Source organism: Phocoena sinus, chromosome X (assembly GCF_008692025.1).
Source record: "Phocoena sinus isolate mPhoSin1 chromosome X, mPhoSin1.pri, whole genome shotgun sequence".
Taxonomy (NCBI): domain Eukaryota; kingdom Metazoa; phylum Chordata; class Mammalia; order Artiodactyla; family Phocoenidae; genus Phocoena; species Phocoena sinus.
The window spans coordinates 94,714,264-94,739,615 of NC_045784.1; the positions used below are offsets into that span (position 1 = coordinate 94,714,264).

At 47.0% G+C, this 25,352-nt stretch overlaps 1 protein-coding gene across 9 annotated transcripts in view; it reads left to right on the top strand.

Annotated features, from left to right (window-relative positions):
- PAK3 (p21 (RAC1) activated kinase 3) overlaps nt 1-25,352 on the top strand; it is a 237,386-nt gene that overhangs the window by 97,647 nt on the left and 114,387 nt on the right. For 3 of the 9 annotated variants that reach the window (XM_032619843.1, XM_032619853.1, XM_032619847.1), the window contains exons 1-3: nt 19,244-19,336; nt 20,306-20,371; nt 20,490-20,599. The exons of 1 other annotated variant lie outside the window; for it this stretch is intronic. The gene's annotated coding sequence lies outside the window, so the exon portion shown is untranslated. Of the gene's footprint in view, nt 1-19,213; nt 19,337-19,441; nt 19,666-20,305; nt 20,372-20,489; nt 20,600-23,170; nt 23,205-25,352 lie in introns of those variants that run through there. 5 more of the 9 variants (XM_032619844.1, XM_032619845.1, XM_032619846.1 and 2 more) reach the window with 5 other exon arrangements.

A 25,352-nucleotide genomic window follows, 5' to 3' on the forward strand; every position in this document is an offset into this window, starting at 1 on the left:
TTGCCAGGCAGTACACACCTATCATGTTGCCTCATCTAATTCTAGTGGTTTGTAGCTACCCTGAAGAGCCTTGGTTAGTTGGTTATGGGCACATCCCATAGCTCATGGGGCATTGAGGAAGTAGAATCTTCCAAGTCCTGTTCAGGAGAAAAAAAAAACTATCTATCTGTCCTTGGAGGCTAGGGCTTCTGGGTAATTTTTATTCTACTCAACACCACTATTTTCTTGCTCTTCAAAACCACTGTATCCATAGCAAAGGAGGTGCTTTGTATATTACCTTGTAACCTATGATGTTTCTTTGCTATATTTATAACTCTTTCATAGATGTCTTGTCTCCCGACTTATATTTTCAGCTTCTTGAGAGCAGGGGCTGCATCTTACCTAGCTCCGTAAGTAGTTCCTCAAGTACTTTGTAAAGAGCTAAGCAAAACAAATGCATCAGTACATTCATGCTGAAAGAATAAATGGGATGAATGGGTAATGACCAGATATTCTTAGCAAAATAAAACAAAACCAAAACGGAATACATCTTCCTTCTGCTTAACAACCTGATGGGTGTTTCATCTCCCTTTGTACCTTCTCTGTAAGACCACAGTCTCGTTGCCTTGTGACAAAGTTTGTATCTCAGACGTCAGGACGGGGGCATCCTTCAGACTGCTTTTATGGTCTCTTCCTCTTCCCACTGCTACTGCCAATCTCCCACTGCCACCTGATGTGTACATCCTAAGAATGGTGAGTTTTAATTCGTTTTCCAGATGAATAGGGCTGTTTCTTCCCAACTGCACCCTCCAGCACAGTGTTCTGTTTTCACACCCACGTCCATTGTTTTTAATGTCCTTGCTTCCAGACGACCCTTAATTGGACTCTTCCGTAGACCGAATCTGACTTTCTTTTTCTTTCTCTCCTCTGTATCATTAATGACAATGCAGGATAAAGAGAGACCTGACATTGCATTGTGCTAACCTGTTTGCCAGATATTCAGTGCACTAGATTAGCTCTTTTTTTATGATCGATTTTCTACCCATTCAAGCCATTACAAAATGATTTTGCATTATGTGGGCACGAGGTAACCCTGAAACAAAAGAACAGCCTGGCTGGGATTCCAGGGGAGTTGCACCAACCCAGAGCTGTCTTGAAGCTCCTATCTTTAAACTGCTGAATTTGATCATCTGTATGGACTGCGTGTGCTTCCAGTGAGGTTCCCATAAGTACTCTGTGACTTCAAAATGGCTGTGGCCATGTGTCCAGGTTGGGACGTGCCTCAAATGGAGACATCTTGCCTCTCTGAGACTGGGCTATGTTTGCTGCAGAAAAATCTTTGCAATTCTTTCCGTGCAGGGAAATCTTTGCAAGTCAGGTTGAACTGGGGGCAGGGGTGAGGAGAGAAGGCTTTTTTTTATTTTTGAGCACAAGAATGTTTTAATCTCACGTTAAGTCTTTTGTGTACTTGTAGTCATTACTATACCTCTTGGATGTCTCTTTCAAATGAATCACAGATCTTGGACCTGACAAGGACTTTGAGACTATCTGCTGTAACTCCCTTCCTTCAGCTAGGGGTGCTACTGTGATCCCATTTTACAGGTGAGGCAGCTGAGGCCCACGGAAAATGCCATTCTGTAGTCCCGGACCTCATACTTGACCCGGCCACTGTTTGCACTTCGTCTACTTTGTGATATCCTGTCTTGGTCACTACTTTGATCTAATGTTGCTCTCCCGAGAGTCTGAACATGTTGTTACATGCTGGGCACCTAGTGGGGGGAATCCTCACTCTTAGCTCCCATAATTGAGGGCAGATCTTACCCACTTCTGTTTGCCTGTAGAGAATTGGTGTATTCTTTAATGCAGTGATACTTTCCCCGAGCCTCCGGAGCTGCATGTGATCCTTTCACATGCAACCTGCCATTTTCCCAACCCTTTGATGTCTGTATTAAAATATTCTTTCTGATGATACCTCATAGGGCACATGTAGACATCAGGTGGCTCTCATAATTAATGAGTGATTGCATATCAGACTCTAGAATCCATGTAAGTAACCCAACCTAATCGGACAGCCTGTTGCACACATATGCTATGTAGTTGGATGTTAAAAAGTGTTTGGGGGCATTCTCACATATGTCATTGAGGAAACCAGTTTACTGAGGCCATACTGATCTTTGGAAACTGATAGAACTGGACTCTAAGCCTCGCTTCGCTATGAAATAGTGACTACTTAACCAGCTGCGTGGCATTGGACACTTACTATAAGCTTTCCGTGCCTTGATTTCCTTACCTAATGGGATAATAATAGGTTTGTTGAAAGGATTAATTCACATAAAGAATTTAGCCCACACAGTGCCTACCACATTGGAAAGATTTAATACATTGTTATCATCATCATCATCACCATCTCTAACTGCATTTCAGGGTTTTTGTGAGATTATTAAATAAAATTATATAAACTATACAGCAGAGTTTCTTGTCCCTAGTAGTTTCTCAGAAATAGCACCTCTTATGGTTATGGTTATTAGAGTGCTGGGAATATACCATGAAGCTGTCACATTTCTGGAGCATGGCTTATTTGGCCACATAGGGTGTTTATCTTGAGCAAATAGTACTGTTCAGATTTTCTACTGCAAATCCACATGTCCCCACCAGAGAGTAGAGTGAAACACCATGGAATCCTTTAGAAATGGATCCTCTTTCTGAGTTTTCTCACTAACCCTTTGTCAGTTTTCTAAAAGCAGTACTAAAATGTACTCTCAGAAAATGATTTCTTTTGAGGATAGAATTGTGACAAACAATACTACCAACGTGGCTGACAGATACACGATTTTGCAAGGCAGAATTTGGAGGTGTGCTCTGATTACTTGGTCTCAACCTTCCTTTGATTGTAACATCCACCCATACACCCTACCTCTTACATAAACACCCAGCCAAACTTATGCATTGGACATTGCAAAGGGTTAGGAGTCAGAAAGACCTTGATTCTCCTCCAGGCTCCAGCATTTGCTAGCTCTGTGACCTTGGCCAAGTCTCTGAATGTCAGTTTCCTTACCTATAAAACTGGTGTAGAAGTAGTTTTCCAACCTCTTGGTCAAAAGCCTTCATGCCAGATAAGTTTCATAATTCAGTATTTTCTCTTTATTTTAAAACTACTGCATGGTCTACAGCACCCTTAGTGGGATTTAGAACAGAACCCAGGAATCAATCACATTAATATTTCTGCAATGAAACATATGAATATTTACAGGGAGTGCTTCACAGGTTTTGTCACTGTATAACTTTTGTCGGGGAACTTATAAAAAACTGGCTTTCAAAGCTTCCAGGAATTTGGAATTATTGATCATGGACCGAAGAATTGTACCTGACCTCATGAGATTATTCCAAGAGTTACGTGAAACACATTATTTGTATCAGGGGTCCTGCTGCTGACCCTAAATTGAGATTCAGACACATGTGGGTGTGTGAAGACCACCAGATGTCTATTTGCTTGAGACGATTTGAGGAAAGGACAAGGCTCTGTGAGGAGGACTCTGGGAAACCTAAGGCTGTGGTGGTGGAGGAGCACAGGAACAGAGCTGGGAAGTCCGAGCCGGGGTGGTGGGAGCTCTGGAGAAGGGGGTGTTGCTACAGGAAGAAGCTGAAGGCTACAGGAAGAAGGCTTCAGTGTCCAGGTGACAAAGTGTGGCAGGGAAAAGAAAGGGGGCGTTTCTACCTTTCTGGGTAGACCCATAGATGGCTTCAGCCAAAGCTTCCGGAAGGGAGGGTGGCATCATTCTTGGGCTTTTGCTCATCTGCAGCTGTGAGCGCCCAGGAACCCACACCCCACCCCAGCAGGGGCCTCCGTGTTCCCACAGCCAGAGGCTCCCTCCAGCTGCTGGCGAGGGGTGGAGGGGCCACCCCTGACTGTCTCTCATTAAAAATGTGAGCTCTGCTATTTACAATAGCCCGGAGATGGAAACAACCTAAGTGCCCATCATCGGATGAATGGATGAATGGATAAAGAAGATGTGGCACATATATACAATGGAATATTACTCAACCATAAAAAGAAACGAAATTGAGTTATTTGTAGTGAGGTGGATGGACCTAGAGTCTGTCATACAGAGTGAAGTAAGTCAGAAAGAGAAAGACAAATACCGTATGCTAACACGTATATATGGAATTTAAGGGAAAAAATGTCATGAAGAACCTAGGGGTAAGACAGGAATAAAGGCACAGACCTACTAGAGAATGGACTTGAGGATATGGGGAGGGGGAGGGGGAAGGGTAAGCTGTGACAAAGTGAGAGAGTGGCATGGACATATATACACTACCAAACGTAAAATAGATAGCTAGTGGGAAGCAGCCGCATAGCACAGGAAGATCAGCTGGGTGCTTTGTGACCACGTAGAGGGGTGCGATAGGGAGGGTGGGAGGGAGGGAGACGCAAGAGGGAAGAGATATGGGAACATATGTATATGTATAACTGATTCACTTTGTTATAAAGCAGAAACTTACACACCATTGTAAAGCAATCGTACTCCAGTAAAGATGTAAAAAATGTGAGCTCCGTAAGAAGAGGGACGCTTGTCTGTCAGCGGTCCCCACTGGATTCCCAGCAGCTGGGCCAGTGCCTGGTACATAGCATGTACCTAAGAAACATTTGTTCAGTTAATTTGCTGGCAGTTGACATTTGTGAGAAGAGAGGGAGTAGAAGAATAACAGAAAAGGACTGTTCTTGAGGATTCTCAGAAATAACTGGGGAAACAGTAAGGGGGACTGAGCAAGTGGGGGACACGAGTCAGTGCCATGCGAGTTATTAAAGTGTATGTGATCTCATGTGTGATCAAGGTCAGGTATGGTTTGGGGAAACTTGAGACCTAACAGTTAATAAAGGTTCAAAATGTTTTCTGGAGTGTTCTGGGTGTTAGACAGCTAAGCTTCATCTAGACACCAAGGGGCTCTTGGGAAGTTTCTAATTATTAAGAAGACCTTCGGGGTGGGATGAGGATGGAGGTGCAGGGGCTGATTCTGGCAGGTTCTTCCTAAGATTTAGCTGCTCCATTTGCCTGTGGGATGTTAGTTTGGAGGAAGGGAAAGCCAATAGTAATTGGTTGGGGAAGAAAAGAAAAGATTCTCTGTTGTTCCCCACTGTGCCAAGAGGAAGCAAGTTTTACTTGAGTTATTACTATTACGGTAAATTCATTTGTACCCGTGTACATGGGGAAATGCAGGTTACATAGGTCAAATATACAGCATTTCTCATGACATACAGTAGACATTCAATAATGATTTTTTTAACTTTTTATTTTATATTGGAGTATAGTTGGTTAACAGTGTTGTGACAGTCTCAGGTGTATAGCAAAGTGATTCAGTTATACATATACATGTAACTATTCTTTTTCAAATTCTCGTACACACTGCTGTATTTAAAATGGATAACCAACAAGGACCTACTGTACAGCACAGGGAACTCTGCTCGATATTCTGTAACAGCCTGAATGGGAAAAGAATTTGAATAATGATTTTTAAATGGATGCTTTTTCCCTCTAATCCCCCTCCTCCATCTCTGATCCCTGAGTATGAGGTTCTTGAGGGCAGAAATACAGATATAGTTCTATCTATATGTAGTGCTTCCTGACACATAATAGGTGGTACTAAAAAAAAGATTGCTCATTGAATGAATGAGACACGTTGATGATTAGGACATGGATATAGAAATTAATGCCACAGAAATAATTTTAAAAATGATCTTTTCCCAAACTGGTTACATCCTGTCTGACATGAACACTAGTAATTTACTTAGCAAACAGTTCTTTGGTAGGAAATGCAAAAGATAACTTTATTCCACCCTAGGTCTGGAATTATCACAAAACTAAATTGGATGGGCTCAAATGAATGAGGTCTTCCTGTTTGTTTTTCTTGTCGTGGCTTCTGACATTTCTTTCCCATAAATCCGAATACGGCACAGAAAGTATAACCAGTCTTTTCCTTCTTATGATTTCGTATATCATAGCTGCTGGCTCACTGAGTTGGCTTACATTTCCTAAGTAGTCCCTTACCTCATTCTGGTTGATGGCTATTTTTATGAGGCCTTCATGACTTGCTGCTTGCTTAAATTAGTTTATTCATTTGTCTGAAAGCTGACTTTTCAAAAGGCGCCACTCTTGTAAACTTGAATCATTATTCATTCCATAACCTCTCTCACTCGTTACAGGGCTAGTTTTTGGTCTCTTCTCTTTCCCCTGATTTATTAGCACGAACCCTTTCTGTTCTCTTTAACCTCTGTTTTAAGTGGTGCCTTCCCTCCTTCCTTTGCCACTCTCAATACCATCTAACATCTGAACTGATGAGTTATATTGTTGTTTATGTCCTTCCTTCTTCCTGTGTTTTCGTCACAGCCAATTCTTGGCCTCTTCGATCAACTGTCGCACATAAAACCTCACCTCCGATTTTTTCATTCTGGAAGGTGCAATTGCCATGCTCTTGACAGTGAGCAAGGGAGGCCTTCTCCACCCAAGCGGTACCCACCATTGCCCCATGCTTTCCCCACTGCACGCACCAGCTCTTTTCTTTATACAGCGTGTCTTTCGCTTGGTTCATCAATACTGCACACCTCTAGATACCTGGCAGAGTGCTAAGCACTCGATAGATAGCAGTGAACGTGGCCTTGCCATCAAGCATTGATCTTATTTATTTCATTTCTGGACAGTCATCTCTTTTGCCCATGACATGAATAAAAGGCAATTTCAAAATCATTTTTATCTTTTTGAGTGCAGATGTACCCATCCTGATTAATCTCGTGTTTAAAATTAATCTGCGTATCTTGAGATATAACATTCACCAACCCCACGGTGTGCTGGAGAGGACTGGCTGGTCCATTCAGAAGTGTCCATGAAATATTCACAGGTGGCCACTGATACTGCACAATGTTTGTCCAGTATTTCTTGCACACACATTTCTGTTCCTTCCTGGATTATCTGTCTTTGTGAGCGTCCAGAGGGCAGGGACTAGGCCTGTTTGACTTGACTTTTGGGGAAACTAGCTCAGAGCCCTGTCACTCCATTGCATATAAAATAATGTGTTCAAGAAGTTACTGATTCACTGGATTCAATTAATTTTCTCTTCCTCTGGGCTATTGAAGAAAAGTAGTGACTGTTAAATGAAATGAAATGAATTGAAATAAAACTAATCACAGGTCGTAAATAGTTTAGCTCCAACTGTGAGGCAGCTTTTAAACGGGCTGCTTATCCTCTGTGTCTTCTGTCCTTAGGGATTTTCATACTCCATTCTCAGCTCAAGCTATGCATCAGATATCATCATCTCCTCTGGGATGCTTCCTTGGGACCTGCCTCCCTTTCTGTGATGTGGATGGATGGCACCCAATCATTTTCTAGTTGAGCAGAGTAACTGATAAGCTCTAGCTTATGGAATGGAGCTTGTGAATGGTTCGCACCCAGGGGAGTTTCAGAACACCTAGCCCAGTAGCCGAGTCCTTGAGCCTCTAAACCTTTCTGTAGTTTATTTGCCTTTCTGATTCAGAAACTTCAAAACTATCCTGTCACTATTCCAGGGGAATGTGTGAGGTTTTATTTTGTTTTGTATTTTTGTTTTTTGTTTGCTTTTGTTTTGGCTGTGCTGTGTGCCTTGCGGGATCTTAGTTCCCCAACCAGGGATTGAACCCAGGCCCTCGGCAGTGAAAGCGCAGAGTCCTAACCACTGGACTGCCAGGGAATTCCTTTGTTCTGTGTCTGTGCCTTCCTTTTTTGTGTGGTTTGGCACAGTAGATTTTTTGGAAAACTATTACCCCTTTCCCTAGGAGCCTTGCTTAGAGGAAAATGTATTTGATTATTATTTTTGTTTTTCAGTACAAGCAGATTTTCCAAAAGTTGCAGAAAACATCCAACTTATCTTCAAGTGCTGAATTATTTTTAAATGTCATTTTTTAAACAAGAGAACTTGAGTGTTTAAAAATGAAGATGTTATTTAAAAGTAAAGCGGTGTATTGTAGCCAATCAAAATCCCCAGACCAGAAAATGGCTTTCCAATTTAGCCAGTCTGTTTTAATCCAGGTTATCTCAAGCCTCTGCTAAAGTAGCCACGAGATTGCTCCCCAACCGCAGTATCACCCCCAGCCTTCTATATCGGGACGCATAAAGATGCACAGCAGTAAGGACAGATGTTCTTGAGGCAGGGACTGGCCTAGACTCCTACTATGGTCAGGTTGAAATTAAGCAGAAAGCTGAGGGTCATCAGCCCTGAGAGGCATTTTAAATTTCTCTCTGACCAAAAGCCCTGTTTTTGTCTTAAGTTTCTTGGAGTTGATGAAAAGTCTTGCTTACGTGTATGAATGCAGAAGTCTGTCTTTGAAATCATGGAGTTCTGATGTCTGAGAACCCTGGCCCGCATCGGAACCAAACTTGGCTGTGGGACGGTCTCTTTAGCAGGCTCTTTTTCTTCACCAGAAACATGCCTTTCTCATCCACCCCCCGCAAACCCACACCGGCTTCTACGTTTTCACCTGTGCACTTCATTCCTAAATGCAGATACCTAAAAGAAGCAATACATGGAATGGCTAAGACTGTACTGAGAAGAAGTCAATCAGATTTCCTTTTTCACAGACCCAGGAAGGAAATGGGCAGCAACCTTAGTTCGCTGGGCTTCTGGGTGGCTGGGAGAAGTCCCTGAAAGGAAGAATGGAACACAGGAAGGGAAAAAACATATTAAGACTAGTTTATAATTTTGTTTAGGACAGACCTGTCATGTCCATGGATCATTGTCTTAAACTCTAGAGAGATGACTCAGATGTCAACATGTGTGTGTGCGTTGTGTGTGTGCGGGACAGGCTTTTGAAAAAAGTGGAATATAGTAAAAAAAAATAATAAATTTATTATTTGAGGCTGCTGTTATGGGGAGTCTAGATCATTTAGAGTTTACTAAAAATCTAAGGAATTTGAGGGCTGTGTGGTATAACTAGAACACGATAACTTTCACCATCACCCACCTCCAGCAGGCAAATCCAAATAGAGCCTGGGGGGAAGGGTGATAAATCCTCAGCTCCCCACCTCCAATGTAGCTTTGATAAATGTCTGATAATTTCAACTAGAGTAGAGGGAGAGTGATGCTCTGTCTGTGTACCTCCCTCTCGAGAACTGAATGAGGGGGCAGTTTGCTTTTTAAATTACAAAAAGCCGGGTTAAGAGTCTTTCTCGCCTTACATGGGTGGTGAAAATTAAAAAGGGTCAAAGACGATCCCAAGATTAGTGAGAAAGTACACCCTCCTCCCGTTTCCAAAGACGCCCCACGTCTTTCAGAAGAGAACCAGCAAATTACCATGGAAATCTGCCCCAACCAGCAGTGCTCAAGGAAGAGTCAGAGCCTTTGTTAGCAGGGGTTTGTGTGGGCCGGCACCATAGGGAACACAGTTAAGCCTCACTAATTCCCTGAATGGGGGAAAAGCCAATCTCGATTTGTAAGAAGCTTGAATTTGAAAATATGTTTAGAGAAATGCCATGTTATTATTTCCACAAACGTGCAGTCCAACTGCTGGCTGGGGTCTGTGCTCTGAGCTTCCAAGACTCTTAAGGCCTTGAACAAACAGATAAGGACTGTAATTAGCATACTGGTCATTTGAATGCAAAGTGCAGTCAAAGTGGTGCTTAAAACCTGCGTGTTAGCATACTCCCATAGCAGGCTGTCTTTCCTATGTTTATAGTATTAATTTGCCTAGCAACCTGCCCCCTTTCCTTTTTGGCAGTAAACTTGAGCCTGGCATGTCAGAATTCGTTAAATTTTCCATATTAGCCGCCGGAATGAATAAGGAGGGGAGGTGGTGAACCACTTGTAAAAAATCAACATGAACATATTTTAAGCTTCACTTTTTAACTGACCTTTAAAGTTCATCGGTTAATTCATATTTATTATTTACTGGGTAGGGAATGTATTAGCTTGCTTGATTCAAAGGGGCGGAGGGGCAAGCTGTTTCGGATGTCCCTTCCCCAGCAAGTGACCTGGTCAAGTGAACACCGGAGAGCATTGAACGTAACCAGTTCCTGGATTATAACAAAATAAGGATTGATTATGAGGATCAACAGGTGCATACCTATATGGAACAACGGCACAGGGAGATCTGCATCTATCAACCACGTCTGTGACGGCCAGCCAATCCTGCGTGCACGTATTAACTTTTCTTTTCAATTCTAACAGTATTTTTATTTATTTATTTATTTTTTGGCCATGTTACGGCATGTGGGATCTTAGTTCCCCAACCACGGATCGAACCCGTGCCCCCTGCAGTGGAAGCATGGAGTCCTAACCGCTGGACCACCAGGGAATTCCCTTAACTTTGTTTTTAAAGTCACACTTGAGACCGCTTGATTTGAAGTGTGACTGAGCTGTATTTGGGAAGGGGGAAAGAGGAGACAAACACTTTTGTTATAAAGCAGAAACGAACACGCCATTGTAAAGCAATTATACTCCAATAAAGATGTAAAAAAATAAAAAAAAACAAAGATGAATACAGCTGCAGTTTGATCCGAATATTCAGAGTCTTCATCACTTTGTTCTGCACGTGGAAGAAAAGGGCTGTGTTTTTTTTTTTTTTTTTCCAAGTCGAACAAACCATCTGGCAGTTGGGGTGGGGATTGCAGGAAAAAGCTGGGTAAAGCCTGAGGGAGAATCAAACTTAAATGCCTGCCTGCCCTTTGGGAAAATTCCCCAATTCTACTTCCTGGCCCTGAGAGAGATGGCGAGAGGTTACCCACTAACCTAAGGAGGAAAGATGATCCTTAAGTAATGAAATCCTGAATGTAGTGCTTCCCAAACTTTACTGCACATTAAAATCAGAGGAGATTAGAGTGTAAGATTTTTTAAAACCCTAATGCCCAGATTCATGCCAAACAATTGAATCAGAATCTCTGGGCGGGGGTAGGCACCAGCATTTTGTGAAGATCACCAGATGATTCCAAGTGCAGCAAATTGGGACCCACTACCCTAAAGCTTTCCCACCTTACATGCATTTAACCTATATTTAATCTTCCCAGTTACCCTACGAAGGAGGTGCTATTAGATCCCCATTTCACAGATGAGAAAATTGAGGTTCAGAAAGGCTCAATAAGTTGCCAGGGTCTCAAAGCTGTTAAATAGTGAATCTGGAATTTGAATATCAGCAGATTAATTTCAGAGTCTGCATGTTAAACTTCTATGCAATACTGTTTCTCTGGGCTTTTGTCCCCTGGGTCCAGTACCATTCCAACGAATCTGATATATGACAATCCCATGTCCACTCAGTGAGAATTTATTAGGCACCTACTACGTAAATCTCAGTTTTAGGTATAGTGTGTGACTCTAGGTAGATTCAAGGAAATGTGGCTAACTCCTGATAATTCACCGGGCCTTCCAGATAGCCATAGGTTGGTTATCGCGTTATTTATGTTAAAGCTTAATCAGCCAAAGGCTACCAGAGACTAGACTGTAGTTGGACAAAGTCAAATGTATTGACCTGATGCGTTGAGGAAGTGCATTGCAGAGGAACCATAGGGTGCCACTCTTGAAAAGAGGGAGGAGGGAACATCTTTTGTAGTGTTTGGGTTCCCACTGAAGGATGCTGAGGAGGGTCTAAGGAAGCAGGGATGACTTCTGGATTGGTTGCAGCTTTGGAGGCAGGATCAGGAGAAGGAAGGTTGAGTAGGAATTGGGTACTTGTCATGAGGCAAGTGTGGCTTAGTAATTGGTATTCCCGGTAATACGTGAGAATAGCAAAGCAGGTCTGGGCCATCGCTGGCAAGAAAGTATCAATAGTAGTAGTCACTCAAAGAAGACTGAGGTCATTATGGCATTTTACAACTGCTGTGTAACCTCCGGAGAAACTGTTTTCTGTTAACTTTGCAGCTGACTTTATTTGTCTGTCCTCCCAGCCTGATCAATGGCAGGGCTCTTTTTTCTTAGTCCAAGCTGATTCAAGTTTTGACTCTCAGATTTTGGCCTTTTTCAGAGGGCATGGGCCTGAGTGGAAAAAGAAAGTTGACACTCAGATCTACAATTAATAGTTTTGCTACTTTTCAGCTGAGTTGGTAAATTATCTAATGGGAGAGTGCTTGTAAAACTGGTGAATATTGAAAAAGGCTTTTATTTCAGTTAGTAGTACTATGTCAATTTCAATGTCAATTTCCAGGGTTTTGACAGTGTACTGTGGCCCTGTAAAATAAAATAACACAATGTATCAAAATATTGGGGGAAACTCATTGAAGGATACCTGGGAACTCTCTGTACTATTTCTGCGACTTCTTGTGAGCCTTAAACTATTTCAAAATTGAAAACAGTTATAGAAGATGTGTAGCAGAACAGGTTTGTGTTGATCATCCTTTTTTTTTTTTTTTTTTTGCGGTACACGGGCCTCTCACTGTTGTGGCCTCTCCCGTTGCGGACCACAGGCTCCGGACGCGCAGGCTCAGCGGCCGTGGCTCACGGGCCCAGCCGCTCCGCGGCATGTGGGATCTTCCCGGATCAGGGCACGAACCCGTGTCCCCTGCATCGGCAGGCGGACTCTCAACCACTGCGCCACCAGGGAAGCCCCTGTGTTGATCATCTTAATAAGACTTTTTTAAAAGTAGTGTGACTTTATCTATTCTCTTCCCCCCAAATAATCCAAAATTGGTTATATCAACGTTCTCTTGTATGTCGCTGAATTTGAATATGGTACCCAAGAGTGATGTCAGTCAACATCCATGTCTACCAGTTACAGATCCCTGTGGGGTTATAAATATCAGAACCGTTTGTGCATCAACAGAGATGCCATTGAGTAGGGTCTGGAAATACGTGTTCAATATCACCAGGTAGGGAAAGGAGAGAGAAAGCTATGCTATAGGCAAAGGGAAGAGCAGGAGGAAAGGCACAGAAGTGTGAAAGTCAAGGCATATCAGGGAAACAGATATTGGTTTGATGGAGCTGACGCTTGGGGTATAAAGGAGGACTGGTGGGAGAAGAACCTGGAAAGATGGGTTGGAGCTGGAATGTAACAGTCTGGATGTGATTCTCTTCTCTCTGAAATCGAGGACTTTGGAGTTTCCTTGTAGTATTGTACTTACTACACCTGTCTTGTATCACAGTCACTTGGGTCTGTATTTTTTCTCCCCAGCTAGATCCCAAGTTCCTTGAGGAGATGGTCCAGATTTGGTTCGTCTGTGTAGCATCTGTAGCACCTAGCTGTGTGCTTTGTCCTTAGTAGGTACTAATAAAATTGTCCTAGGAATGCATAACGTGTCACAAAGGTGCAGTTGATATTCCCTCTCAAGAACATTCAGAGCCCCAAGATAATGTAGAGTGAGGTGTTGACCTCCAGGGAAATGAAAGCATCAGGAAGAAAAGCACACAACCCATCCTCTTCAAGCTCCCTTTGTATCTGGCTTTGGTGACTGGGTATGGCCATGCCTTGCCATCTTTGACATACGCCCTCGATTGGCCCTCAACCATGCCATGATGGTGTCCTTTGAAGAGATGTAATGTAACTTGCCCTAATCTATTTAGCATTCCACTCTCACTTCCCTCTGTTCAGCTTTGCTGGACGCTTGCAGAGATGCCTCACCCCTCCACCACCTGTTCCTTGGGTCTCTGAATTATAGTGAATACAATGGGGTTTAGATGGGAACCTGCAGATGGTAGGTGAGGAGCTCCTCAAGAAGATTTTCTCCAGGATTTGGCTGACATACCTGACCTGAGGGGATCTCCACCACGCCTGCTGGTGGTTTTTTTCCCTTTGCCTCCTAAGAGAAATGTTCTATTGCTCACCACTTCAGATGGTTGGATGTGGGGATGGGGGCACTTCTGTTCCTGACAACCTCATTATGTGGTTATCAGGAGCAGACACTGCCCAGGTTGTCACGACAACCAGCAATGATTCAAAGCTTCCCTGAAAGGTCTGTATCTCTGGCAAATAATCAGCCTTTAGCTCTCAGCAGATGCTGAACTGAGCAGCCAATCACAGGTGAGCTGAGAAAGCATGACATCATAGTCCAGCCGGTCCCCCCCAAAAAAAAATTAAGATTTGGTTTTCTGTTTCTCTCCTTGGTTCTTTGTCCCCTAGATTTTGTCCTCTACTTTCTCATTCTCTCTCTTTTCCCCTAGTAAAATGGAGACAGCAATGAAACCAACTTTCCAAATTCACTCTGCAGTTTGACTTAGGTTCGGGCAGTGCCTGACCGGAGTGTGTGGGGAAGGAATGTATAATGTGATCCACTTAGGAGCAAAACAGAGCATCAGCTCAATTAAATAATATGGTTTAATATGTAGGACCATGGAAGTGGGGCTAATTAAAACCAAGTCAGAGGAGAGGAACTTCCTAATTCTCATATTAATTCATCCACAGCCACCTGCATTTAATTGTCTTCTGCTTTTCTTTCGCTAACTCCCTCGTGGAGGGGAGGAGGGCAGAGGCTGTGGGCTTCTGAAAGCTGGTAGATTCTACAGGGCAGGTCTCTAACGGGTGCTAATTATAGTGAGGGAAGGTGAGGAGTGCCCCCCACCACCACCCAGTCCCGAGGTTCCACTATACAGGGAGTATATGTAAATGGGGATTCATCCAGTCTATTAAGGAGGTGTGTAGCTCTGAAATCTGTTAAAACCACTCATATTCCATTAGCCGTTTGCATCCATACAAGAGTCCAGGGAGACAGGCAGGACAGGTTTCTCAAAGGAGAAACTTAAAGCTGAGGGAAATTCGAATCTTGCCCAAGGTTTCCTAGCCAGAGGCTAGACTACAGTCTGGGTCTCCTGATTCCCTGGCCAGAACTCTGAAGACCCACGAGGATGGTGTTTCCCTAGCCATGGGCTTCCCTCTTTCCCTAGCCTCTGGTTTTAAGGGATGTGGGATGAGACCTTTGCCCTGCAGGATACCCACCATGGTGCCTCCTTCAGGACAGCTGGAGCCCCTAATGACTGGAGTAGAAGGTGGAAGGAATGGGAAGGAGCCCAGTAGGGCCTGACTACAGTGATGACAATAGGTTAGAGTTAGCAGGCCCAGATGAAAGAGGAGTGGGCACCGCACGCCCAACCAATGCCTTGTGCACTAGCTGCCAAGGCAGGTTCTTTTGTATTCAGAGCAGGAGGGAGGATTTTTTTTAAGTTCAGCTGTTGCAGCAAAAGCTGTGAAGACTGAGAGCCACAGGGACCCAGAGTCGACTACTGGGAATAATTTCTGGCTTTGGGACTTGAGGCAGGGGTGGAGAGGGAGCCAGAATATCCAGGCTGCTTTTGCCTGGTGGGTTCCCTTTAGCAGGGATTTGGCTGGAACAGTTTGAAGATATTCGTTTTAGTTTACATCTGTTGCTACAAGCCCCATCTCACTTCTCATGCGACTGAAAGGGCTGACTGGATTGGTGGGAGCCAAAGGAGAAATACAACTGAAGTTGCCATGTAGGGTGATAGAAGGAACAGAACTGACAGTTGGGAGATCTGATTTCTAGGACCATCTCTCTGAGGCATTGAACAGGCTACTTTCAACCCCAGACCTCCATTCACTCATCTATGAAATGCAGGTCATAATAATTGCCACAGTACACTGTCGTGGTTATTGTGAGGATCAAACGGGAAGAAACAAAACTGGTGTGTAACCTAAGGAGCAGGATACACGTGCCAAGAGGTTATTATGGGGCTTCCCTGGTGGCGCAGTGGTTGAGAGTCCGCCTGCCGATGCAGGGGACGCGGGTTCGTGCCCCGGTCCGGGGGGATCCCACGTGCCGCGGAGTGGCTGGGCCCGTGAGCCATGGCCGCTGAGCCTGCGTGTCAGGAGCCTGTGCTCCGCAACGGGAGAGGCCACAACAGTGAGAGGCCCGCCTACCGCAAAAGACAAACAAACAAACAAAAAGAGGTTATTATGGTAGTGTTGTTGTATCCTTAAATCAATGAGCTTGGGGAAGGGAGTTGATGAACACAGATGAAATCTTTAAGACATTTCAGTTTCCCCGCAAGGTCCCATGCAGTTATCCTATATTTCTGGAGAACAAACCCCAGCAGCAGTGAAGACTGCTGTATGGTATCAAGAATGAAATAGGTTATCACCTTTTCACAGGAAGACTGAAGTCTTTGTGTTGATTTCCTGCTCCTAGGTCCAGTCCTCTTTCTATGACACCACTATGCTTTAACTTGTCAAGCACCTAATAGGATTTTGGCCCCGTGCTAGTTTCTATAATCACCAGGGAGAGAAGAAATACACGCATGAAATGTTTAAATAACCATGTGCGGTGATTGCATAAATAGCTCTGAAGTATAGCTGAGGTATATGGGAGGATTAGAGTGAAATCAAATACCTTTTAATTACAATTTAAATCAATAGCCTAGAAGACTCAAGTTAGATCATTAGCCAGGAAAATCCAGTTATATTTTCTATTTCTTTTTTTTTAAGTGTTCTTATTGTTTAAAATAACCCAGAGAAGCGCATTTTACAAATCAGAGATGTAACACTAAGTAAATGACATTCATTTATATCAGTGATTTTTAGATTACGTTTACCACGATGTAAAAATAAAAATCAGTGTGATGGCTTGCGCTTTTTTTAACCCCGAAGTTAATTTAAAAGATATCTGGGGCTTCCCTGGTGGCGCAGTGGTTGAGAGTCCGCCTGCCGATGCAGAGGACACAGGTTCGTGCCCTGATCCGGGAAGATCCCACATGCCGCGGAGTGGCTGGGCCCGTGAGCCACGGCCGCTGAGCCTGCGCGTCCGGAGCCTGTGGTCCGCAACGGGAGAGGCCACAACAGTGAGAGGCCCACGTACCGCCAAAAAAAAGAAGAAAAAAAAAGATATCTGTAAAATCATTGGAAGCAGAACCATCCTGATTTAAACCTATTAATCAAGGATTTGAGGAGGAGGGTGATGGGAGTTTTTGCATTAGAAGACAGTAACCACACCAAAAAAAAAAGCCTTTTTAAAATGCCTGATTAAAAAAAAATTCAAGCTGGTATACTCAGATTTATTTTTTAAAGCAAATATGTATTTTAACAAAATCAGTAATACCACACATCATATTAGAAAGAGCACGGGTTTTGTACTCAGATCTAGACACAAATCCCAGCTCTGCAAAATTCATGTAATACTCATGTATACATAAATATATTTTTTAATTAAGGAAAATAAAAAGTAAAATGCAAAGTGATTCTTAAAGAAGTCTTAAGAGTATGTGTTTACTTAGTCTTTGCCTCCCTCTTTCTTGCTTTGTCGTAGACTTGAAGGGTCATTATTATTCATTTCCCAATTCCCAATATCATCAGAATTTAACATGAATTAGTCCAAAGAGGAATCCCAATCTCCAACTTCCCCAGATGTTGTCTCTGGTGAATCTAGAGGCCTGTTGTGTGACTTTTCCTAAGAAGACCCTGGCAGATGTATTAGTTCGCTCTTGGTCTTGAAACTTATTTTGTTGACATTATAGCAAAATGTTTGCTGGATATTATGCAGTGTTGAGAAAATTGGATAGAAGTGCACTGGGGAGGGTCATGACCCATCTTGACCATTTAACTATGTGAGGACACATTTATCTTTATAAAAAGAAGTTTGAAAGTGAAGAGGAAAAATCACCAATAATTCTACTTCTTTAACCCAACTATTATAATTTTATGTTCATCTCTAATTTTTTTTGTGTGTGTAGGCATACTTTACATCATTATAATTCGAACGTACTTATTATTTTGCATTTTTGGTCATTTTTGATGACAGCTTACTGTCTCCTTGCTGGGGTTTATGCTAATTTACATAATCTAGCCAAATCCTAGGGCGGTTGGATTTTGGAGTAGCAAGAGACGACAGTTTTGTGTTTTTTTTTGCCATACGCGGGCCTCTCACTGTTGTGGCCTCTCCTGTTGCGGAGCACAGGCTCCGGACGCGCAGGCTCAGCGGCCATGGCTCACGGGCCCAGCCACTGCGGCATGTGGGATCTTCCGGACCGGGGCACGAACCCGTGTCCCTTGCATCGGCAGGCGGACTCTCAACCACTGCGCCACCAGGGAAGCCCAAGAGACGACATTTGAGGTTAGATTTTAGAAGGCTTTCAACATGGGCAAAAATTGGAACTTTTTCTTAAAGACAAGATATGCCATGGGAGGTTTTAGGGAAAGGATGGACAGAAACAGCCACATCTTAACAATTGTTAATATAACTATATATATGTGTGTGTGTATACACACATATATATTGTATTTGAAGTAGATTAATCATTCTCTTTTTGTATAATGCTGTTTTTATTTTTATTTTTTTGGCTGCCTTGGGTCTTCGTTGCTGTGCGTGGGCTTTCTCTGGTTGCGGTGAGCAGAGGCTACTCTTTGTTGCGGTGCGCGGGCTTCTCATTGCGGTGGCTTGTTGCGGAGCACCAGCTCTAGGTACGTGGGCTTCTGTAGTTGTGGCACGTGGGCTCAGTAGTTGTGGCTCGCGGGCTCCAGAGCGCAGGCTCAGTAGTTGTGGCTCACAGGCTTAGTTGCCCTGCAGCATGTGGGATCTTCCCGGACCAGGGCTCGAACCAGTGTCCCCTGCATTGGCAGGTGGATTCTTAATCACTGTGCCACCAGGGAAGCCCCTATAACGCTGTTTTAAAAATGTGTGTTTCATGTGCAGAAAGGTAGTTTTCCTATCTAGATTGCCATCTCTTTGAAACCCATTGCCATACCTGCCTCTCAGTTTACTGTGGATTCTGGAGACTCCATCGGTGTAAACTGCTTGCCTGACAGGTGGTGTCCCAAATCCAAACCATTTGCCCCCAGTAAAAAGTGCTTGTGTAGCTGGACAGATTTCCTCCCCTGAAAATGTATCTGAAATCCCAGTCTTCCTGCGGGGGCAGTTGAGGAAGATATACTCAATAACCCCCCTCCCCTCCCACTGTCAGGTGCACCTCTTTCTCGAGGGCCACACCTCTGTCTAGACAACCCTGACAGTGTAGAAGTTTCCATCTCCTTTTCCTTTCCCTCTCCCTGTTCCCTCCCCTTCATTTTTTTTTTCCTTCCCGGCGCTTCCTGCCTGGAAACAAAAGATTGGTCCCCAGTAGCCCACTCAGGGTGATTTTAGTTTTCTGCTCCGGCTCTGATTGGCCTCCGCGCGGTGCAGAGCCCGGGTGACGTCATAGCGGAGCAGGGCGAGGGAGCTGTTGCCGAGCAGGGCTCGACCGCGGGCGTGCAGCTGTGGGCGGCGGACCGTCTGGGGTCTCGCGCGGGGGGCTGCAGCTTTCCCCGGCCCGGAGCGAGTGTGCGGGGCCGGGAGGAGAGCCGGGAGGGTGGGGAGCGGGCCGAGCCCGGGGCTGCGGCTGCGGCCGCGGGGCTGTGGCGCCCCAGCCCCGCCAGCCAGCCCGAGCGCTCGGAGGGAGAGGCAAGGTCTGGACGGGGTGGCTGGACCAGTGGCAGGTAAATCCCGCGATGGGTGGCACCCGGCTCGCTCTGGGGAAGGGGGTGGCGGCTGGGCTCTGCTTTTAGCCGGCCGGGCAGATTTTCTGCCTGCTTGGACCCCCCTCCCGCTGTCGTGGCGCCCCGGCCTCGAGTTCCCTACGTGGCTCCCCCAGAGCCCTGACACCCGGCGTACCGTGTACACGATCTCGGCTCGCGAACGCGGACAAGTGGGTGTGTCGGGGCCATTCCCGGAGGACCAGGGCCCCTTCGGTGGGTCAAGCCCTAGACTCGCTTGCTGGGGCCTGGGCCGCTTGAGGCTAAATCCGCCCCCGGAGCTACGTCAGGCTGTAAGTCTTATACCATCTTCCCGCCTCCCTCCCCCAGCCACTGTAGCAGGGACGGCAGCCCCCTACCCCCCCAAGGCGAGGGGGTGTGGCCGCGGCCCCGGCAAGTCCGGGGGAGGGGAACAGCCCAACCGGAGCAAACAGAAAAAGTGACGATTTTCTTACACGGGCGCCTTTCCCCCCTTTCTTTTATTTTTCTATATTCCCCCTCCCCCTTTTTGGTGGGGTAGGGCAACCAGAGGAGGACTCTTTTCTTCTCCTGTGAGGACTAGAATGATGCAATAATGTCCCTAGAAAACCCGGGGTCCCTCAGTTGGCCTTTGTGTTTGGGGAGCAGGATCATCTGGTCCACTGCCCCCCTTCCCTGTCCCCCTCAGCTTGCAGGAGGCCTTGCCCTCAGTTTGTGAACTGGCTCTGGCAAGGTTCCTGCCACACTTTCGGAGGGACTGGACCTTTTCAATTCTTGCCTCTGGCAGGATTCCTGCCACACTTTCGGAGGGATTGGACCTTTTTGATTTCTCGCTCTGGCAGGTTCTCCTTCCCTCGGTGGTTGTGGAGGGGTGGAGTGCAGGAGCGGTGGGAGGGCGGTGCCTGCAGGGAAGGAGCCAGAGGCTCCACTTGTTCTTTTGGTCCCACCTTCCAGAATCCAGTGCCAGACTCTGGACTTGAGGGTTCTGGGCTGTGGTCTGTAGAAGCGAAGGAGAGAAGGGTGAGTGGCTTGGCTTTGGGAAGCATGAAGGGGGCGGTTGCAGTGCTATTTTTAAAAAATGGTTTTCAGCAGGGAAGCCTTTAGCCATGTTAGTCTCGCTCCCCTCATGGTTTTGCAGACTCAAATCCAGGCCAACTGTATAGCTGTCTGAGGTGTTGGAACAGAAGGAAGTCCATTCCTGTCGGTGACAACACTGTGGCCCTGTTCTGGAATGACCGAAGTGTAAAGGTCAGTGTGGTTTTCACTGGGCCATCTGCAAAATTATAATTGGGCAGGTCTGTCATTTGGTTCTTGAGGCCTTTAATCAGGGACACCTTTGGGCAAAGGGGCTTAATATGGTAATGGGCGATTAACAGGCCAGGGCTTGGAGAGAGCCATGTAAGCCTCTGTTTCTGGATACAAATATCATAGCCTCCTCCCCCTGGGAAAGAGGCAAAATAGCCAGAGACTGGGGGTGGGGGGGCGGTAAAAGCCAACAGCTGCAAATCTCGAGGCCAGGGGGGACCTTGTAGGAGAGACCTCACTGTAAAAGGGGGTTTGCCTGTGACAGAGGTACAGGCATGGGGCCGCAACACCCTAAGGACGTTCCAAGTAGCTGACCATTCCCACAGGTTGCTCTGAGGTCTTTTGGGGGAAGGGAGCAGGCAGACAGACGTGACAAGAGACGGAAATGAGGAATAACTTCGGGGATTGGGAGGTGCTGCCCTCATCAGAGACTCTGTTATTATGAGGTCAGAGACTAAGCTACTATGAAGTCAAAGTGGATAGCCAAGGCCAAAAAAAAAAAGAAAAATCAGATCTAGAAATCAGATAGAGTAGGTAGGTGAGGTCAGGGGAGTAGAGGGGAGCAAAGCCAAAGAGAGAGAGAAGAAAAAAGCCATCATCTTACCAGGAGCCCAAAGGCCCTGATTTCCCTGGTGAACTGGGGTCAGTTTTGGTGGCTGAGGCACCTGTGGCTCAGTCCAGACTTAGGGGGACGATTGCTCTGTAGTTGGGGAATCAATAGCGTTCCCACTGGTGAAACCCAACCTTCAGGAGCCAGTAGCTTTGGTCGAGGGAAGAAGAAGAAACTTGATGAGCAGCAGCCTCTACACATGGCTCTTCCTCCTGGGTAAGGAGAAGGGAGTGGGGGGCCAGGGCCCCAGAACGGGCTGGGGGAGCTTCGAATCTGACTGAGACAGGTAGGTTGACTGCTTTTACCTGGGGTGGTCCAGGGCCAGGTCTGGGGCCCCTGCTTCAGGCATGGGGGTATCTCTGCCTGTGCTCAAAAAGAAAGCCCTCCTTCCCAGGGGCCCTCGGACCCTGTGCAGACCAGGGACGGCAAAAACCACTGCCCTAGAAGGTAAGTGAAGCTGCCGAGGCATCTAGGATGCAGCTTAAGCTTCAGCTGCCCTGTTGTCCCCCAACCTCGCCACCGGCCAGAGGCTAGGCAGTTCCCTCTGCAGGGCCTTGGGGTGAACTCGGCTGCGAGCTCAGGGCTACGCGGCTTCTCCGACAGGGGGCAGGAAGGGGCAGGCCGCGGTGCGCCCAGGGCCAGAGACCTCCATTTCAGGTGTGAAACCTGGGCCTCGGATCAAGTGACAGCCGTACATTTCAAATCTGATTTAGGGGTACCAGATGAACCCTCGGGTCTGGCAGTCTGCTTCCATTTCCTCCCAGAATATGTCGCTTCCTCCCGCGCTCCGCGACTTTGGAAGGCGTTTGCATTTACATCCCCGGTGATTACTGGAGTCACTAATACAGCCTAACCCAGAGTTTAATTGGAAACGTTAAACAATGCGTTGGATCCGTGTCTGATTTGCACAGTCGGTCAATTATCTGCAGGTTGGGGCAGTCTGCGCTGCGCCCAGGGGGATGCGAGGAGGGGCAAGATGGCGTGGCCACAGCTGGGTCTGCGGGCGCGAAGCAAAATGAGGGAAGCCGAGCTTGAAGACTGGAAAGAGATGAACAGTCTCCTGGTGGGGAATGGAAATCACGGAAAGGCCTGGGCGCCTGATCACTGAGATGGAACAGGACGGTGTTGGAGCCCACACAGTGGAGATGGAGGCCAGGGTTTTGCCCTGAGGTGGGAGGGTCCTGGATTTGGAGAAGGAAGATTTTTTAGGGACTAGAGGACCAGGAGCTGCGGTGGAACCAACCTTGGGAGTCCAGAAGCCAGTGTTCTGGTCTGAGTGTTTCTGCCCCTCTCTGGGCCTCAATTTCCTTGTCTTTCAAATGATGGGTTTGGACTAGGTGGTTTCTAAGATGGTGGTGACATTTTAGGAAGTGGGTCCATTTATTCTTGGTAATGAAAAACAGATTCACTAAAGGAGAGCCCCCCCCCCCAATTTACCCCTTTTAAATCATACTTTTTGGCGTGCCTCTAATTTGGAGGAAAACTGTACAAAACAAACCCACAACCACTACACACATTTCATCTCTTTCAGCAGGGTGGCCTTACTTTTATTTCATGGGAATGGGAACAGGGAGGAAAAGAGATGCGCAAGTGGAGAATCTGCCCCTGTAACCAAGCCCCTGAAAAGCGCCGTGGGGCTCTTACACAGATCTTACACCCTGGAGGGGGGCGGACATGCGTTAGTGGCCCTGACTCCCTAACTCAGCCTCAAAACAGAAGGGCTTGGGGTGAGGGTGAAGGAAAGGCCCGGCTTAGGGTCTGTATCCTCTTCCTTCTGTCTTCCTCAACCCCCTCCCTCTCTGAGCCAGGGGGAAGTTTTGGAATTCTGTACTTTCTAGAGACACGACCCCTAACAATCAGCACAATCGCGCCCTCTAGTGACCTCAACGGGGACACCTTTGGCAGAGCTCCGGATACATCCCGTGACCCAGCTCCAAGGTCAGAGCTTAACCCCCTGTGCAGCTGCTCCTTCCTGTGGAGAAGGGCTCCAGTCCTTCCAACTTTGAAACTCAGGTGGCTGCAACTTCCTGTAGGCCCATCTGGGGCTGGGAGTTGAGAGAGGGAGCCATTTCACCCCCAGTGCCCAGTTTCCTTCTTTGGGCCTGAAAAAGGTTCTGGAACATTCCCAGCTTTCTTCAGTGCTGGGACAGGTAGTCTCTATGGTGGAGAGAATGGTTGTCCACAGATCCCCTCCCCTACCAAAGAGGTGGCAGCCCTAGTCCCCAGATGGATAGATGCTGGCAGGAAGCCGGAATGTAGCAAGGCTGGGGTGCTGGTAGGCGCATGAGGGGTGCACTGATCTCTACCCCAGCCTCCAGTAGGAGGCTAAGCCACAGGTGCATACACGGGCAGTATAAACACAGAGAAGATACAGACACACAACGTGGCGTAGACATATGACACACAATATAGATTAGATACAGGCTCCCCAAGCACGGGATAGATGGAATACACATGTAACACACTGCAGACCCACGGCACACATACATGCACAACACCAGTATAGACACGGCTGCACACGCACGACACGGTACAGGCACGCAGATACACAGACATGCCCGCGCTTCCACCACAGCGTCCCCCCAGACGGGTGACGGGAGTGCGGCCGCCAGGTGGAGCTCCGTGTCCTGCCCGTTGCCTCTGCATTGGCTCCAGCTGTGCAGCTGGTGGGTTCAAAGCGGGCTGCCGTGGAAGCAGTAAGCAGCTGAGGGGAAGTGGAGGTACGTCAAGGAAAGCTCTTGACCTTGCACAGAAACCTGGAGCTGCTTGGTTAGTACTGGCTGGTGCACTAGCACCCCACTCCCCCAGGTCCTCTGGTGCCGCTCCCCACCTGGGGATGCGCAGGGGCCTTCCTGCGGCCCTTCTTCTTGGGCCCTCTCCAAGTCCCGCCCCTCTCTGGAGCTATGGCAGCCCTCCCTCCCTCACACCCCCCCACGCCCTTGCAGGATGAGCTCATGCCTTGGGGGCGGGGGGTGGCACACCACTCAGCGGTGCAGTGGGAAGCATTTGGAAAGGCTGCTTGGAGTGTGCATGTGGGACGATCGCAGGGGATGCCAGGGCCCTCGGGGGCCAGACGTGCTCTGGAGGCTTGCCAGCAGCAACTTGGCAGACCTGGAGGATGGCTTGGTCTTTTTATTCTAGAAAGGGGAATTGTGAAGAACGGGGCTTTTCCTGGCTCCCTGACGCTTCAGTTTTACTCTCTCCAGCTTTAGATACCCATCCATCCATCCATGTCTTTGGATTAGGACCCTCTGTGTTCTGGAATCCCCTAGTAGAGCATGTGCGAGCCTGGATCTGACTCTATTGGAAGTTAGCCCATAGGTGCTGCTCTTCTTTGAGGACAAAGTCTATGGAGGAAAGAGGGGGCAAGGAAGGAAGGATTGCAGGGCTTGGGGTCCTATCAAGGGAATATCAGTCTCCTCCTTGAGAGGCTCAAGTGATTGTGGGGAAAGGCAGGAAAGGGAAGGGTTAAAGGGACCCTGTCTGGGCTTCCCTGGTGGCGCAGTGGTTGAGAGTCCGCCTGCTGATGCAGGGGACACGGGTTCGTGCCCCGGTCCGGGAGGATCCCACGTGCCGCGGAGCGGCTGGGCCCGTGAGCCATGGCCGCTGAGCCGGCACGTCCGGAGCCTGTGCTCTGCAACGGGAGAGGCCACAACAGTGAGAGGCCCGCGTACCACAAAAAAAAAAAGAGGACCCTGTCTCCTTTGTGGTTGGACATGGAAACCTCTCTGGGGAAGATAGGGGAAATTGTAACCCCCTAAAAACCCCAGTATGTATTCACCCCCGAAAATCTGGGGAAGACTACGGAAGACATCCCTGTGGCAGATATTGGCGGAAGGTAGAGGAAAGTTCCAATTAGGATCAGAGGCTGAGGCCCTCAGCAGCTGTGAGATGATAGCAAATTAGGGGACCTCAGAGTGCTCCCCCAAGCCTGCCCACCAACCCAGTGAAGGAGGTTGTTGAGGAGGGAGATGGAAATGGCGGTGGAGACTTGGGGGTGAGGGTTGGAATAAGCTGAACAGCCGGGTGTTCAGGCAGCTCAGGTAGCCTCAGAGCCAAACCTGCATTTGCCACCATCTCGCAGTT